The 15,814-nt window shown below is 46.6% G+C and overlaps 1 protein-coding gene across 2 annotated transcripts in view; it reads left to right on the forward strand.

The window, feature by feature from the left end:
- Window positions 1–9,838: 9,838 nt before the first annotated feature.
- PRRC2A (proline rich coiled-coil 2A) overlaps window positions 9,839–15,814 on the forward strand; it is an 85,466-nt gene continuing 79,490 nt past the window's right edge. For both annotated transcript variants that reach the window (XM_056541040.1, XM_056541041.1), the window contains exon 1: window positions 9,839–10,033. The gene's annotated coding sequence lies outside the window, so the exon portion shown is untranslated. The remainder of the gene's footprint in view (window positions 10,034–15,814) is intronic.

The following is a 15,814-nucleotide window of genomic DNA, read 5'->3' on the forward strand; positions in this document are numbered from 1 at the left end:
CAGCAGCTGTCGCAGTTGACCGCCACGTTACAGCAACTTCTGCCACTGCTACAACAGCAACCATCTCCTCCGCCAGCTCCTGCACCTCCTCCGCAGCGAGTGGCCGCTCCTAGCCTCCGCTTGTCCCTGCCGGACAAATTTGATGGGGACTCTAGACTCTGCCGTGGATTCTTATCTCAATGTTCCCTACATATGGAGATGTTGTCGGACCAATTTCCTACAGAACGGTCTAAGGTGGCGTTCGTAGTGAGCCTTCTTTCTGGAAAGGCCTTGTCTTGGGCCACACCGCTCTGGGACCGCAATGATCCTGCCACAGTCCAGTCCTTCTTCGCTGAAGTCCGTAGTGTCTTCGAGGAACCAGCCCAAGCTTCTTCTGCCTAGACTGCCCTGCTGAACCTGGTCCAGGGTAATTCTTCAGTAGGCGAGTATGCCATCCGATTTCGTACTCTCGCTTCCGAATTATCTTGGAATAACGAGGCTCTCTGCGCGACCTTTAAAAAAGGCCTATCCAGTAACATCAAGGATGTGCTGGCCGCACGAGAGATTCCTGCAAACCTGCAAGAACTTATTCATTTGGCCACCCGCATTGACATGCGTTTTTCTGAGAGACACCAGGAGCTCCGCCAGGAAAAAGACCGTGATCTCTGGGCACCTCTCTCACAGTATCCTCTGCAATCTACCCCTGTGCCTCCCGCCGAGGAGGCTATGCAAGTGGATCGGTCTCGCCTGACCCATGAAGAGAGGACTCGCCGTAGGGATAACAATTTATGTCTGTACTGCGCCAGTACCGAACACTTCTTGGTGGATTGCCCTATTCGCCCTCCACGTCTGGGAAACGCACGCACGCACCCAGCTCACGTGGGTGTGGCGTCTCTTGGTACGAAATCTGCTTCTCCACGTCTCACGGTGCCCGTGCGGATTTCTCCTTCTGCCAACTCCTCCCTCTCAGCCGTGGCCTGCTTGGACTCTGGTACCTCTGGAAATTTTATTCTGGACTCTTTGGTGAATAAGTTCTGCATCCCTGTGACCCGTCTCGTCAAGCCGCTCTACATTTCCTCGGTCAACGGAGTTAAATTGGACTGCACCGTGCGTTACCGCACAGAACCCCTCTTAATGTGCATTGGACCCCATCACGAAAAGATTGAATTGTTCGTCCTTCCCAATTGTACCTCTGAAGTCCTCCTCGGTCTGCCATGGCTCCAGCATCATTCTCCCACCCTTGACTGGACCACCGGGGAGATCAAGAATTAGGGCCCTGCTTGCCGTAAGAGATGCCTCACATCGGCTTCCAGTCCCGTCTGTCGGGCCTCAGTGTCTCCTCCTGTGCCTATCCTCCCCAAGGCCTATCTGGACTGTGCCGTGCCTCCTCATAGCCCCCGTCCTGGTGACACTCTGCCCCGTGACAAGCTTCACCCTCTGCCCCCCCTCCCCATTCCCACTTCTTCTGAACTACCTGCCGCTGGTATAGCTACCCAGAATTTCTTTTTTCAGAAGGAGACTCGAGGCGTCCCCAATGTTGTCATCTCTTTTGAAGGGACAAGGAGACAAAAAGAGGGGGAGACCTAAGGGGGGGGTACTGTTACGCCGAGCGCTCCGGGTCCCTGCTCCTCCCCGGAGTGCTCACGGCGTCTCTCTCTCTCTGCAGCGCCCCAGTCAGACCCGCTGACCGGGAGCGCTGCACTGACATTGCCGGCGGGGATGCGATTCGCATAGCGGGACGCGCCCGCTCGCGAATCGCATCCCAAGTCACTTACCCGTCCCGGTCCCCGGCTGTCATGTGCTGGCACGCGCGGCTCCGCTCTCTAGGGCGCGCGCGCGCCAGCTCTCTAAGATTTAAAGGGCCAGTGCACCAATGATTGGTGCCTGGCCCAATCAGCCTAATTAGCTTCCACCTGCTCCCTGGCTATAATACCTCACTTCCCCTGCACTCCCTTGCCGGATCTTGTTGCCTTGTGCCAGTGAAAGCATTTAGTGTTGTCCAAAGCCTGTGTTTCCAGATCTTCTGCTATCCATATTGACTACGAACCTTGCCGCCTGCCCCGACCTTCTGCTACATCTGACCTTGCCTCTGCCTAGTCCTTCTGTCCCACGCCTTCTCAGCAGTCAGCGAGGTTGAGCCGTTGCCGGTGGATACGACCTGGTTGCTACCGCCGCAGCAAGACCATCCCGCTTTGCGGCGGGCTCTGGTGAATACCAGTAGCATCTTAGAACCGGTCCACCGACACGGTCCACGCCAATCCCTCGCTGACACAGAGGATCCACATCCAGCTAGCCGAATCGTGACAGGGGGCAAATAATGACTCCGACGCCAAGTTACGGAACAACGGCAGCTTTACTGAGTCAGACAGACATAACAGTCTATACAGCTTGGCTAGACCCACGGAAGTGACCAGTGACTTCAGAAACCTTAGGGCTTGCTGGGACTTATAGTGGACTTGGACAATTTGGATGCAGGCCACGCTGACTGGAGACAGGATGACTTGGACTGACTTGACTATGACAGACTATGACTGACTTCACCCCTTCTGTAGCTTACCAGGCTGTGACTTGACCTGTGGGTCAATGGACTTGAGAATCCGTGGCTGCTTGACTGACTTTAGGCCTCCTCTGGACTCCAGACACCTAGGACTTGACCTCACTGCAACTCAGCTAAGCAGGAAGAGCATAAGAGAATGAGCTAGCTCCACCCAGGGCTTATATGGGGGAGACAAGGAGGGGTCCCATAGGTCACCCTTAGGTCACATGGTCACTGATACCTCACTGGGTTACAATCACATGACAACAGGTTAATCACATGACAACTGGTCTTAAAGTCTTAACACATTTCAGGTTTAATACATTATATAACAGGCATATAAATGAATAGACAATGGAATATGTGCAGGGGGGCCCAGGGGACACTGTATGGAGGCTGCCTGACAGGGCAGCAAGGGTACAGGGGTGGAACTCCTGTACTGGGCCACCACAGTCTCCTCAACAGCTGCATGTGGGTCACAGAATGATCAGACTCTATCTGTAGATTGCCGATTACACAGAACAATGATCTGTAAAATAAGAAAAAAGCTTATTCCCAAATAACATTTTAAATCACCTTTTCCCATTTTTCAAAAAATAAAAATAATTAAATGAAATTTTTTTTTTATTATCACCGCATGGAGAAATATCCAAATTATTAAAATATTATGTTTATGATCCCCTACGATGAATGGCAAAAATGGTAAAGCACAAAAAATGACTAAATGCCAGGATTGCTGATTTTTGGTTACATGATATATCGGGGGGGGGGGGGGGGGGGGGGAATCAAGAACAAAAGACCCATCTACACAATAAAATAAAATAAAAACAGCGGGGAAAAAAAATTATAGAGGTCATAAAACAAGAGTACAATAATACAAAAGCTATGTAATTATGGGTGTCTGTGAAATTGTATTGACCGACAGAATGAAGACAACGTGTCAATTTTACTGTACAGTGAACTGCATAACAACTAAACTTCAAAATTAGCAATATTGCAGGGGGGGGGGGTTCGTCTCCATTTCGTGTCATTAAAATTTACAATTTGTTGCACTAAAAAACAAGACCTGATATGGCTCTGTGGATGGAAAAATTAAAGGGTGAAGAGGAAAATGAATTAAAATGCAAAAAATTAAATTTAAAGGAGGTTAAAGTCACAGATACGCCTTAGCACAATATAAGTATGAAGGAATGTGTGCTCTGTAAGAGCTGGACCGGCCTGGAAGTGCAGCCAGGCCCACGGAGGTGACCAGTGACTCAGAGGCCTTAAGGGCTTGGTCAGTTTTTCAATGTCCTGCCTAACAGTCTGTAAGTCTGAGGCTGCAGCGACTGGCAAAGTAGAGGACACTGGGGCAGGGACAGGTGACGGTGGTGGTATAAGTATGGCTACCGCCCCTAGTGGCTCTTGAACGGGTGTAAGGGGTGCACAAACTTCCTCTATGAAAATACAAAAAACTCCTTGGGGAGAATATCCCCTCAGGGATAACCATGACTAAAGACCCCCTACAATATTATTACAGTGACCCCCCCGACCTACGATGGCCCAGACATATGATCAAATCAACATACGATGGACTCTCAGAGGCCATCGCATGTCGATGTCAGCATCAACATACGATGCTTTTTTATGTCGGGGCCATCGCATTAAGTGCTATCCGACAGCGCAAAAAGCTTAAGCTGCTGCCGGATAGCAGCTTAATGTTCCCCGTGTGGTGCGGTGAGTATTACTTACCCCTCCACGATGCTCCGGGGTGCCCTCCGGGTCCAGCGCTGGTCCTCCGGTGTCTTCTCGGCCCTCTCCGGTGACATCAATACGCTGCTGCGCACGCCGTCCCGTCATCCAATAGGAATGGCGTACGCAGCGGCGTAATTACGTCACTACGCAGGCCCAGTAAAGCCTTGCGGAAGACAGCAGAGGACTGGAGAAGACCAGGAAAGCCCAGCGGAGGCTCGGGGTCACCATCGGGAGGGCCGGGACTCGGTCCGGAGCGGCGGGGACAGGTGAGTACAGCTTCCTATACTTAACATTGCACGGATCCCTCAACATACGATGGATTCGGCAAACGATGGCTCGTTTGGAAGGAATTACCGTCGTATGTTGAGGGATCACTGTATATATCGTAGCCTTTATTTCTATGGTTAAAATTAGTGAATTAGTGCTCAATAGCCAGTAGATGGCGTTGGTGTTTAAAATTACAACACTGTGTGCATGCACGTTCCTATAGAACAAACTACTTGTGTCTGTATCACAGACTACTTTAAAAATAGAGTGCTGGACGCGCTTTTATACTTTCTACAGACTAGTATTTCCAGCAGTCCATTTAGGTTTTGGAACAATGACACTGTGTTGAGCTAAAATTCTTCCTCCCTTCTAACGCTTCACTATGAACTGGCTTTTTCAAAGGTGCGCGGCAGGGTCTATTGGGTGGAGGATTGATGGAAAGTATTTCTATTAGCAGCGCATAGTGCCGGACGCCGTCTCCTGGCACTATGCGCTCCTTATAGAAATAATGCTTTTCATATATAGCGCTGCAGTGGCATATGTATATAGAAGTGCTGCGAGGCTACATTATACATGCGCTGGCGGGGGATATATATTTAATGCGCCGGCAGGGGGTATATATTTATTAATGCGCCGTCGGGGGTCATATCTAATGTGCTGCTGGGGGGGGGGGGGGGGCTAGATATATAGGCTATATGTCTGCCTCCCCCCCTGCAGCGCTATATATCTTGCCCCCACAGTGTTTTTAATATAGATATGGCCCCCCTGCAACTCACAATTTTAATTTTTAAATCTCCCGCTGAGAGCTCTGATTGGCTCCTCAGTATCGGCCATTCAGGGCTCCCTGCGGGGGATTTAAAAATGAAAGTTAAAATACACTGATACATCGTAGCGTTGCGGACCATGCCGCCCGCCCCCCTGCTCAATAACTTCTGATCGCATTGGGTCTCAGAAGTGAAACCCGGTGCGATCAATCCCTCAGCCCCTGTACTACAACCCCCATCATGGAACAGACTCTGTTCCATGATGAGGGTAGTAGTACAAACACTAATGTAGCCTCCCCAGCTGTCTGCAGACTCCCGCAGCTGGGGAATTACTACTCCCATCATAGAAACAAGTCTGTTCCATGATGGGAGTAGTAGTAGTCCCGTCTGTGAGAGTCTGTAGGCAGAGGTGTTCGGCCATACATGAGGGATAACGGGTCTTAATGGTTGAATATTTATTCAGCCGTTAGCACCCGTTATTTCATCCGTTATTAAACGTCCGTTTTTTTACGCAGAAAGCGGACATTTAATAACGGGTGAACTTCATAGTGTGAAAGCAGCTTTACAAGGATTTTTATAGTCTGTAACACATCATGAATAACTGTCCTTGTGATTGGTTTCTTCCATCTGTAGGCGTTACTCATTCAGCACGTGGTCTTATCATCTTGGGTGTAGTCCCCGTTCGGGCGACATCTTATACACATTGTTTGAAACACGATGAATTGAGGGAGGAAGTCCCTACCTACTTACCTATTGGGGGCTTCTACCTAATAGTTTCCCTACCTACATATCTTCTAGGGGCTTCTACCTCAAAGAAGAGGATTCCCTACCTACTTACCTACTGGGGGCTTCTACCTAATAGTTTCCCTACCTAAATATCTTCTAGGGGTTTCTACCTCAAAGAAGAGGACTCCCTATCTATTTACCTACTGGGGCTTCTGCCTAATAAAGAGTTTCCCTACCTGCATATCTTCTGGGAGCTTCTACCTCAAAGAAGAGGACTCCCTATCTATTTACCTACTGGGGCTTCTGCCTAATAAAGAGTTTCCCTATCTGCATATCTTCTGGGAGCTTCTACCTCAAAGAAGAGGATTCCCTAACTTCTTACCTACTGGGGGCTTCTACCTAATAAGGGGATTCCCTACCTACCTATCTGCTGGGGTCTTCTACTTATTACGGGGGTCTCCTACCTACCTATCTTTTCAGGGCTTCTACTCATTAGGGGGATTCCCAACCTACCTATCTTCTGGGGGGCTCCTGCCTAAAAGGGGAGGATTCTCTACCTACCTATCTGCTGGGGCTTCTACTTATTAGGGGGGATTCTCTACTTACCTATCTTCTTGGGCAGTGGTCTTCAAACTGTGGCCCTCCAGATGTTGCAAACCTACAACTCCCAGCATGCCCGGACAGCCGTTGGCTGTCCGTGCATGCTGGGAGTTGTAGTTTTGCAACATCTGGAGGGCCACAGTTTGAAGACCACTGTTCTTGGGGCTTCTACCTAATAGGGGGATTCCCTACCTACTACAGGGGGGCATATCTTCATTATAAGTGTCAGTGAGGTCCTCATGTTTGATTTTCACCAAAGGCATCACAAGGTCTAGAGGAACCTCTGGAGTCACATGACATTAAAAAAAAGTATCAGTAAATGGTACCGGTCTTAAAAGAGAATCGTATCGGGACATCCCTAATTTTTATGGAAGATAAGATTTGGTCTCTGCAGTTATTGAGCGTCGGTGACTTTTATGCACTATACGCCTCAGCGCTTGGTGACCCTGCTCTATAACTTTACGTGGTCACCACCTCGTGGCTGAGTCCCTGTGTCACAGCTGATGGAGGGAAGACATCTCAGGATGTGACTTACTACGACGGTGACTCCTATTACAGAACAGTGGTATCGGGAGGCTCTGTAGAGCGATCCATTGTATCACTAATGTCTATAATGGTGAATACTAGAGATGAGCGAACTTACAATAAATTCGATTCGTCACGAACTTCTCGGCTCGGCAGTTGATGACTTTTCCTGCATAAATTAGTTCAGCTGTCCGGTGCTCCGGTGGGCTGGAAAAGGTGGATACAGTCCTAGGAGACTCTTTCCTAGGACTGTATCCACCTTTTCCAGCCCACCGGAGCACCGGAAAGCTGAACTAATTTATGCAGGAAAAGTCAGCAACCCCTGAGCCGAGAAGTTTGTGACGAATCGAATTTACTGTAAGTTCGTTCATCTCTAGTGAATACATTAGTCAGGGCTGGATATTATACACCTGTATTCAAATATAAATATTTGATGCCACTTATCAAAAGTAATTTGGAAGAGGTTCTGCAGCAGCTTAGGAAAAACTGTGCACCATACTTCATATAAGTTATGATTATAGAGTGGTGGTCTCCAAACTTTGGACTTTGACCTCTAACGGCTGTTCGGGCATGGTGGGAGTAGTAGTTTTGCAACAGCTGGAGGTACACAGTTAGGCAACCACTGTTATAGGGATACAACATAGTTCTTAACTATTTAACTACCAAGGACGTATATTTACGCTGTGACCCCGTGTCATATCGGGTCGGTCCCGGCATGTAACTGAAGCCGGGACCCTGGGCTAATAGCGCGCAGCAGCGATCGCGGTGCCGCACGCTATTAACCCTTTAGACGCGCCATTCAAAGTTGAACGCCGCGTCTAAAACTAAAGTAAAAGCTTCCCGGCTGCTCAGTGGGGCTGATCGGGACCACCGCAGTGAAAATGCGGAGGTCCTCTTACCTTCCTCCGGTGCGTCCGATCGGCGATTAATTGCTCCAAGCCTGAGATGCAGGCTTGAGCAATCGACCGCCAATAAAACACTGATCAATGCAAAGCTATGTAAAAGATCAGTGTGTGCAGTGTTATAGGTCCCTATGGGAGCTATAACACTGCAAAAGAAAAAAGTGTAAAAAACAAAGTTAATAAATGTGATTTAACCCTTTCCCTAATAAAAGGCCCAATCACCCCCCTTTTCCCATGAAAAAAACAAAAACATGTAAATAAAAATAAATATAAACATATGTGGTATTGCTGCGTGCGTAAATGTCCGAACTATAAAAATATATCATTAATTAAACCTCACGGTCAATGGTGTACACGTGAAAAAAAAAATTCCAGAGTCCAAAATAGCGTATCTTTGGTCACTTTTTATATCATGAAAAAATGAATAAAAAGCGATCAAAAAGTCCGATCAATACTAAAATGATACCGCTAAAAACTTCAGATCACGGTGCAAAAAATGAGCCCTCATACCGCCCCATATGCAGAAAAATTAAAAAGTTATAGGGGTCAGAAGATAACACTTTTAAACGTATACATTATCCTGCATGTAGTTATGATTTTTTCCACATGTACGACAAAATCAAACCTATATAAGTAGGGGATCATTTTAATCGTATGGACCCTACAGAATAAGAAGAATGTGTAATTTTTACTGAAAAATGTACTACGTAGAAACGGAAGCCCCCAAAAGTTACAAAATTATGTTTTTTCTTAAATTTCGCCGCACAATTATTATTTTTTACCGTTTCGCCGTAGATTTTTAGGTAAAATGACTGATGTCACTGCAAGGTAGAATTGGTGGTGCAATAAATAAGTCCAAATGCAGTGGTGTCCGCTCACCTCCGGAGGCAGATCCCCAACACACCTGTGCTGCCACGGACCCGCCGGTCCCGCCCCGGCTTCAACAGCGTATGAAAAGTAAGGATTGTCCGGCACCAGGTATGCTCTAAAAGATCGCTTTTTATTCATGCCATAGCAAGGAAACAGACGTCACAGGACTGTAGTAATCTGACGCGTTTCGCTCTCTCTTGAGCTTAAACGTAGACTGAACGTAGTCTACGTTTAAGCTCAAGAGAGAGCGAAATGCGTCAGATTACTACCAGTCCTGTGATGTCTGTTTCCTTGCTATGGCATGAATAAAAAGTGATCTTTTAGAGAATACCTGGTGCCGGACAATCCTTCCTTTGCAATAAATAAGCCATCATATGGATATTTAGGTGCAAAATTGAAAGAGTTATGATTTTTAAAAGGTGAGGAGGAAAAAAACGAAAGTGCAAAAACGGAAAAACCCGTGGTCCTTAAGGGGTTAAGCATCAATATCACATCTTAAAAGGGAGATCTATCAAAAGCTGTGTAGAGAAAAAGTAGTGTTATTGCCCATAGCAACCATATTGCTTCTTTCTTTTTCTTTAAGGCAATCTGATTTGTTGCTATGAGCAATCTGCCTACTCTTCCTCTACACAGGTTTAGACGCTTTGCCAGCACTATAGCCCATTCTGCACCTATGAGTGGGGTAAATACCAACATGGCCGACTAGGCTTCACGTACAAACGTAACGTCATATAGCCACAAGCCATCCCAACGTGCGTTTCAAACCTCTTTGTGAGTAGGACACGTTTAATGACAACAATGACGCTGATTGGTCAAAGAGAGACCGACTGTTATTTAATTGGTTCGCGACCAATAAACGCTCCTTCTCTCCAGTCCTGTCGTCCAATCAGCGTCGAGGAAGGCCCAAACTCCCGCCCACCCAATCAGAAGGCCTGGAATGCTGTGACGTTGTGCCCAACGGTCTGCGGGCTCCTTCCGCCATCTTGTCATTACTCCCCCTCCCCCATCGAGCTACAAGGCAAACAGGGGGGGAAAAAAAAGACAATCCGCCGCCATCCTCCTCCCGGCAGCCTCTCCCCATCCCGAACACCCGCTCATCGGAACCCCCTCACCCGGCGCGTCGAGCCCAGGTGGGTATGGGGTCCGTGGGGGGTAGAGTGCTCGCTGTCCGCCCGGGCCGGTGCTGCTGTTTGTAGTCGTACGAGACGTAGTGTCGCCATTTTGTTTTCCGTTCCCAGTCACCTATATCCTCACCCCGGGCTGTGCGGGGCCCCCACCCCCCTGAGCCCCGGGGCCCCGACCTGTGTGTGTCCTGGGGCCCCTCCCCCACCCCTGGCTCCTGTGGCCCCTCCCCCTGGGGGCCCCATATATGTGGTGATGATAAAATGATGCTTATCGACCCCTTTTATACGTTATTTCTTCCCTCTTGACTGCGATTATCTCTGGGCGCCATTCACATTAGCGTAGTCAACCGTAAGCTGCAGTTTTTTTGCGCGTGTTCTGCGCCATTTCTATTATATATTAACCTGTTGGTGACCGCCAGTCATTGGAAGTGACATCAGCGTTTGCTTTTGCGCAAAAGTTGTGGACGCACGCGTTTCGTCTCCCCAAAGCGTTGTTTTCCAACCAGGGTGCCTCCAGCTGTTGCAAAACTACAACTCCCACCATGCCCGGACAGCCGTTGGCTGTCCGGGCATGCTGGGAGTTGTAGTTTTGCAACAGCTGGAGGCACCCCTGGTTGGGAAACACCGACCTATACTATATACTACTATATAGTCCAACATGCTGGGAGTTGTAGTTTTGCAACAGCTGGAGGCACCCTGGTTGGTAAACGCCGCTCCAAAGGGTTCTCCAATTGAAAAACTACAACTCCCAGCATTCCCTGGCCGGCTGCGGCAATCTCAGAACTACAACTCCCAGCATGCCCTGTCTATGGCTGTAGTGGACCCAAAACTACAACTCCCGGCTTTACCTAACAACGTGCATCTGCTGTAGAACTACAACTCTCAGCATGTCTTGAAAGCCTAAAGCTGTAGCAGTGGTAAGACTACAACTCCCAGTGTTCCCTGACAGGCTTTGGCGGTCACAACTACAACTCCCAGCATGCTTTGAGAAGCTTACGACTGTATTGACTGCAAAATTACAATTCCCTGCAGTGTTGCTAAAACTACAACTCCCAGCATTCCCTGACACCCTGCAGCTCTGATAAAAACCACAGCTCCCAGCATGTTCTGATAGCAGTTGCAAGACTACAACTACCAGTATGTGCTGACTAGCCTTCAGTCGCCAGACTACAGCTCCCAGTGTTTCCTGACAGGCTACCACGGTTACAACTACAACTCCCAGCATGCCCAGAATTTAGCTCTGTCAGCCACAAAATTACATCTCCCAGTATTTCTTTATTTATAACTAATTTCCAGGAGGAGTAACTGAGGATTCTGTGTGTCCATTCACAATCTGGTAGTGTCAGCCCTGATTGGATGGAGTCATGTAAACAGGATAGAGCATTGTTTCCCAATCAGGGAGCCTCCAGCTGTTGCAAAACTACAACTCCCAGCATGCCCTGACAGCTTTCAGCCACCTGTGACTCTGCAGATGTTGCAAAACTACAACTCCCAGCATGCCCTGACAGCTTTCAGCAACCTGTAACTCTGCAGATGTTGCAAAACTACAACTCCCAGCATGCCCTGACAGCTTTCAGCCACCTGTAACTCTGCAGATGTTGCAAAACTACAACTCCCAGCATGCCCGGACAGCCTTCGGCTGTCCGGGCATGCTGGGAGTTGTAGTTTTGCAACAGCTGGAGGCACTCTGGTTGGGATACACTGGGATAGAGGAATGTTAACATTTCCAGGAGGAGTAACGGAGGATGCTGTGTGTCATGGTACAAGGTTTCTGTACTAGCACACTCTCCAGCTATTGCAAAACTGCCACTCTCAGCGAGCCCTGACAGCCAGGGCATACTGGGAGTATTAGTTTTGCATTTCCTTAAAGGGGTTCTCCAATGGGAATTTTTTTTTCTTAACCCCTTAAGGACTCAGCCCATTTTGGCCTTAAGGACTCAGACAATTTAATTTTTACGTTTTCATTTTTTCCTCCTCGCCTTCTAAAAATCATAACTCTTTTATATTTTCATCCACAGACTAGTATGAGGGCTTGTTTTTTGCGCGACCAGTTGTCCTTTGTAATGACATCACTCATTTTATCATAAAATGTATGGCGCAACCAAAAAACACTATTTTTGTGGGGAAATTAAAACAAAAAACGCAATTTTGCTAATTTTGGAAGGTTTCGTTTTCACGCCGTACAATTTATGGTAAAAATGACGTGTGTTCTTTATTCTGAGGGTCAATACGATTAAAATGATACCCATTATTATATACTTTTCTATTATTGTTGTGCTTAAAAAAAATCACAAACTTTTTAACCAAATTAGTACGTTTATAATCCCTTTATTTTGATGACCTATAACTTTTTTATTTTTCCGTATAAGCGGCGTTATGGGGGCTCATTTTTTGCGCCATGATCTGTACTTTTTTTTGATACCACATTTGCATATAAAAAACTTTTAATACATTTTTAATAATTTTTTTTTTTATAAAATGTATTAAAAAAGTAGGAATTTTGGATTTTTTTTTTTTTCGTTCACGCCGTTCACCGTACGGGATCATTAACATTTTATTTTAATAGTTCGGACATTTACGCACGCGGCGATACCAAATATGTCTATAAAAATTTTTTTTTACGCTTTTTGGGGGTAAAATAGGAAAAAACGGACGTTTTACTTTTTTTATGGGGGGAGGGGATTTTTCACTTTTTTTTCACTTTTTTTTTACTTTTACATTTTTTTACATTTTTTTTTACACTTGAATAGTCCCCATAGGGGACTATTCATAGCAATACCATGATTGCTAATGCTGATCTGTTCTATGTATAGGACATAGAACAGATCAGTGTTATCGATCATCTCCTGCTCTGGTCTGCTCGATCACAGACCAGAGCAGGAGACGCAGGGAGCCGCACGGAGGAAGGAGAGGGGACCTCCGTACGGCGTTCTGAATGATCGGATCCCCGAAGCAGCGCTGTGGGCGATCCCATCATTCATTCAAATCGCGCACTGCCGCAGATGCCAGGATCTGTATTGATCCCGGCACCTGAGGGGTTAATGGTGGATGCCCGCGAGAACAGAACGCGGGCGTCGGCCATTGCCGGCGGGTCCCTGGCTGCGATCAGCAGCCGGGATCAGCCGCGCATGACACGGGCATCGCTCCGATGCCCGCGGTTATGCTTAGGACGTAAATGTACGTCCTGGTGCGTTAAGTACCACCGCACGAAGACGTAAATTTACGTCCTGCGTCCTTAAGGGGTTAAAGGGGTATTCCAGGCAAAAACTTTTTTTTTATATATATCAACTGGCTCCGGAAAGTTAAACAGATTTGTAAATTACTTCTATTAAAAAATCTTAATCCTTCCAATAGTTATTAGCTTCTGAAGTTGAGTTGTTGTTTTCTGTCTAACTGCTTTCTGATGACTCACGTCCCGGGAGCTGTTCAGTTCCTATGGGGATATTCTCCAATCATGCACAGCTCCCGGGACGTGACATTATCATTGAGCAGTTAGGCAGAAAACTTCAGAAGCTAATAACTATTGGAAGGATTAAGATTTTTTAATAGAAGTAATTTACAAATCTGTTAAACTTTCCGGAGCCAGTTGATATATAAAAAAAAAGTTTTTGCCTGGAATACCCCTTTAAGGACTCAGGGTTTTTCAGTTTTTGCACTTTCGTTTTTTCCTCCTTACTTTTAAAAATCATAACTCTTTCAATTTTGCACCTAAAAATCCATATGATGGCTTATTTTTTGCGCCAACAATTCTACTTTGCAGTGACATCAGTCATTTTACAAAAAAATCTACGGCGAAACGGGAAAAAAATTCATTGTGCGACAAAATTGGGGAAAAAATTCAATTTTGTAACTTTTGGGGGATTCCGTTTCTACGCAGTACATTTTTCGGTAAAAATGACCCCTTATCTTTATTCCATTTTTGTTTTGATTGGACTTTTTGATGATTTTTTTTTTGTGTGCTATAAAAAGTGAGCAAAAATACGCCATTTTGGACTGTGGAATCTTTTTGCGCGTACGCCATTGACCGTGCGGTTTAATTAACGATATATTTTTATAGTTCGGACATTTCCGCACGCGACGATACCACATATGTTTATTTTTATTTACATTTTTTTTTGTGTTTTTTTATAATGGGAATAGGGGGGTAATTCTTTTATTAAGGAAGGGGTTAATTCATCATTAGTAACTTTTTATTTTTCACTTTTTTTTTTGCTGTTTTAGCTCCCTCTAGGGGCTATAACCTGCATTACATTGATTCCTAACACTGATCATTGGCATAGAACTACATGCGGATGATCAGTGTTAGGCTGGGTTCACACTACGATTTGAACTACGGTTCCCGTATACGGCTGGGAGGAGGGGTGGGCGGGGCTTAATCGCAGTCGACCACGTTTTTGCCTGCGGTCGGGAAACCGCATACGGCCGAAAAAGCAGCCGACCGGAGGCTGCGGTTCACTCCGGTCATAGACATACATTAAATACGGTTCCCCTATACGGCTGAGTGCGGGTGCCGCAATTAAGCCAACCCCCCCCTCCTCCCAGCCGTATACGGGAACCGTAGTTCAAATCGTATGTGAACCCAGCCTTATCGGGGCTTGAGTTTTCCTGGCTGGATCTCAGGCATGGAGAAGTCAATTGCAGATCGGACGCTGAGGAAGCAGCTGATCGCCATCCTAGCTGTACGGGACACTGTGGTTTCACTGCGATGTTCCCAATCAACCCGTCTGGGCTGCCAGGATACAATTTTTCAACTTTAGATGCGGCGATCAGCTATTAGGTCCCGGCTTTCATTAGCCGCCGGTACTGACCCGCTATGATGCGAGGTCATGGCATAACCCCGCATTATAGACCGGGACCGAGCGCAGGGTGTACAGGTATGCCCTGTGTCCTTAAGAGGTTAAAGGAAAATAAATGAATAAAAGTTGATCTATTAAGGCTGGGTTCACACAGGCGTTTGCACCGACTTTTCGAGAGTTGAGTGACAACCATTAGGGCCGACCCAGTTCCCCTCTTTGCCATATTTCTGCGTAATGAGACTTATGTGTCATTCAGAGGTCTTAGAAAGCTGGGTTGCAAATCAAGTCAAAGTTTAGGGGTTGTCACTTAGCCTTCTTTGATTTCTCACTGATCAGCCTAGTAATGCACCTCGTCTCTTTCATGACTAGCACTATATGTCACTCAGGAGCGCACACACATATGGAAGTGCCCGCAGCACCAAGACAGTACATGGCGTTCTCCTCTGGCCACCTTATGCTGGTGGCATCCCTTCCCTGGGTCCTTATAGAGGATGGAAGGGCACACAAACTGAGTGCCTGGGCACACATAGCAACATAGAACGTGTCGGCAGATAAGAACCATTTGGCCCATCTAGTGCCCAATAATCTGAATCCTATCAATAGTCCCTGGCCCTATCTTATATGAAGGATAGCCTTATACCTGGCCCTATCTTATATGAAGGACAGCCTTATACCTATCCCTATCTTATATGAAGGACAGCCTTATACCTATCCCTATCTTATATGAAGGACAGCCTTATACCTATCCCTATCTTATATGAAGGATAGTCTTATACCTATCCCTATCTTATATGAAGGACAGCCTTATACCTATCCCTATCTTATATGAAGGATAGCCTTATACCTATCCCTATCTTATATGAAGGATAGCCTTATACCTATCCCTATCTTATATGAAGGATAGTCTTATACCTATCCCTATCTTATATGAAGGATAGCCTTATGCCTATCCCTATCTTATATGAAGGATAGCCTTATGCCTATCTCTATC

Source organism: Hyla sarda, chromosome 9 (genome assembly GCF_029499605.1).
Source record: "Hyla sarda isolate aHylSar1 chromosome 9, aHylSar1.hap1, whole genome shotgun sequence".
Classification (NCBI taxonomy): Eukaryota; Metazoa; Chordata; class Amphibia; order Anura; family Hylidae; genus Hyla; species Hyla sarda.